Here is a 3,344-nt window from a genome sequence, read left to right on the forward strand (position 1 = left end):
TCCCTCTTCTATGATATTTAAATAGATTTACTCATAGAAATATTTTTCTAGAAATGTTTCCTCAGGCAAGGGAAACAAAAAGTAAAAAAAAAAAAAAAAGACAAAAACAAAAAAAAACTTTTGGGACTGTACCAAAATAAAAAGCTTTTACAGAGTGTAGGAAACCATCAAGAAAACAACAAAGCAACCCACTGAATGGGAGAAGATATTTACAAATGATATATCTGAGGAGTGCCTGAGTGGCTCAAGTAGTTAAATGTCCAACTCTTGATTTCAGCTCAGGTCATGGTCTCAGGGTTGTGAGATTGAGCCCCACATCAGGCTCCACATTCAGTGGGGGTTCTGCTTAAGATTCTCTCCCTCACCTTCTGCCCCTGCCTCCACTCACATGTTCTCTCTCTCTCTCTCTCAAATGAATAAATCAATCTTAAAAAAAACCCAAATGATGTATCTCATAAGTGGTTAATACTCAAAATACATAAAGAATGTATACAACTCAATACACACAAAAATAATCTAATTAAAAATGGGCAGAGGACCTAAATAGACATTTTTCCAAAGAAGACGTGTATATGGCTAATAGACACATAAAAAGATGCTCAACATCACTTATCATCGAGGGAATGCAAATCAAAATCACAATGAGATATCACCTTACACCTGTCAAAATGGTGTATAGCTACCCAAAGAATATGAAAACACTAATTCAAGAAGATATATGCACTCCTCTGTTTATTGAAGCATTACTTAAAGCAGCCAAGATATAGAAGCAACCCAAGTATCTATAGATGAACAGATAAATAAGAATGGTATATATGTACAATGGAATATCATGCAACCATATAAAAGAATGTGATCTTGCCATTTGCAAAAAACATGGATGGACAAAGGGGGTAATATACTAAGTGAAATAAGCATACATACAATGAAGGTATTATGCTAAGTGAAATAAATCATACAGAGAAAAAAAATACCATATGATTTCACTCAAATAAAAAAAAAACAGAAAAAAAAGACACAAACACAAAAACAGACTCCTAAATACAGAGAACAAACTGGTGTTTTCCAGAAAGGATGTGGGTAGGGGGATGAATCAAATAAATAAAAGGAGATTAAGGGTATATTTACTGTGACGAGCACTGAGTAATGTGTAGAATTGTTTAATCATTTATAATGTATACCTGAAAGTGATATAATACCATATGCTAATTATATTTCAATAAAGAAGCATTACAGCCATTCTAAAAAATAAGATGTTATAGAACAAAATATGAACAGAGATAAAAGGTCAATGACAAAAATACTAAACACACTCCAGTAGTCAGTAAGACAATAATAAAAGCAAAGCTGATGAATGAAGTAGAAAGAGACCTCTTCAATAGAAATGGTAATGAGCTACTTTCTGGAACATTAATATGTCATCTGAGCAAACAGAGCATAAAATACAATGTGGGCTCGTCTTATTTTCTTTCAGGTCTTTTATCATTAATATGAACATTCAACAAGTGTGTAAAATACTGGTGAGAAGAAATTCTTTTTATTCAGTTTACCTGCCAACAGACATTTTAAATGATAGGAAATCCTTCAGGCAACTAGAACCTTTTTGGAAAATACTATTCACATTCCTTCTGTTGAAATCTTACCACAAATGCTAAAGGACTAAAACATATGTGAAGAATTTTCTAATGGCAAGTGAGTGGCCTGTTCTCTGCTACTACACTTCAGAGTTGCCCTTGAATTTGAATAACCCCTGGGCCATTAGTACGGCTTCATTGCTGAGGCCATGGTCCAAGAAAACTCGAGTGCTGAGTGCTGGTGTATGCCCCACCCTTCAGGAAACCAAGTGGAATCTCTAGCTAGTGCCTTCCAGAAGGCTGCTACTATAAATCCTAGAACCTGATCCCCTTTGCTTGAGACACTCCCAAATTCTTCAAGGTTGGTTTAAAAGCACCAATTCCTATTTTTCTTCTCCACAGGCATTATAAACATCTACTTAAACATACACCTTTCTAGGGAAAATAAAATATGAGATGATTTTAAATTAATTTGCCTTGATATGCTTAACCAGCAAGATGGGGTCTGACTTTTCCACTAATTTTGGAAATCTAGGAAATGAACCCCAACTGCATACAGTAAAGCAGATCACTGAACATGATAGTTCAATCAACCTTTACAAAGTTTTTTTGTTTATTTGTTTAAACCTAGGGTTAGGAGCCTCAGTTAAACAGGCCAGAGACACTTTCGGAGGCAACAGCATGAAAGCTGCCCAAGGAGCACCCCAAGTCCAGTTCAAACTTGTATTGGATGGCGATGGTGATACTGGAAAAACTACATTTGTGAAATGTCATCTTACTTGTGAATATAAGTAGAAGTATGTGGCCACCTTGGGTGTCGATGTCCATCCCCTTGTGTTCCATATCAATAGGGGACCTATTAAGTTCAATGTAGGGGGTACAGCTGGTCAGGAGAAATTTGGTGGGCTGAGAGATGGCGATTACATCCAAGCCCCAGGAGTCATTATAATGTTGATGTGATATCAAGGATTACTTTTAAGAATGGGCCTAACTGGCCTAGAGACCTGGTACGACTATGGGAATGCATCCCCATTGTGCTATGTGACAACCAAGGGGGCACTAAGCATAGGAAAGTCAAGGCAAAATGTCTTCCACTGAACGAAGAACCTTTAGTACTATGACATTTCTGCCAAAAGTAACTACGACTTTGAAAAGTCCTTTCTGTGGCTTGTGAGAAACCCGTTGGAGACCCGAACTTGGAGTTTGTCGCCATCCCTGCTCTTGTCCCACCAGAAGTTGTCACGGACTCAGCCCTGACAGCATAGCATGAGCATGATCTAGAGGTTGCTCAGACAACGTGAGAAAGTGCACATGGAACCCCATGTCAGAAATCTAGTTTTATAGGCCACTGTCCTGTGGTGTCAGTGGTGCAGAGTGTTTGCCACTTGAGCACAACATGTGCTTAATCTCTGGAATGTTAAATGAGACGAATGGGCTTCAGAGTGAATGTGGCATTTTAAAAAGTGCCTTCGTGTTCTGGACCTGCATATTTAGCTGTTTTGGAATGCAGGTGTTTCCTTCCTGAGTTTCAAACATAAGATTGGTATAGCCACATCACAGTATCAGCGGTGAAGTCTCATTTGTCACTGTCATTCCCCTTCTTCTTCGTTTAGAATCAGAATAAAGTTGTATTTCAAATATCTAAAAACAAACAAATAAATAAAAACAAGTAAATCTAGGATTAGGAAAAGATGTGACTCTCCCCATGTATCTGCTTTGAAGCTGGTGGAGACCGTTGTTCAGAGTTTAACCCGTACTGGCTGGCGCAGG

General features: G+C 37.7%; 1 pseudogene; it reads left to right on the forward strand.

Moving 5' to 3' along the window:
- Nucleotides 1–2,255: 2,255 nt before the first annotated feature.
- LOC144291638 (GTP-binding nuclear protein Ran pseudogene) lies at nucleotides 2,256–2,875 on the forward strand (annotated as a pseudogene).
- Nucleotides 2,876–3,344: the final 469 nt, after the last annotated feature.

Source organism: Canis aureus, chromosome 2, assembly GCF_053574225.1.
Source record: "Canis aureus isolate CA01 chromosome 2, VMU_Caureus_v.1.0, whole genome shotgun sequence".
NCBI classification, from domain to species: domain Eukaryota; kingdom Metazoa; phylum Chordata; class Mammalia; order Carnivora; family Canidae; genus Canis; species Canis aureus.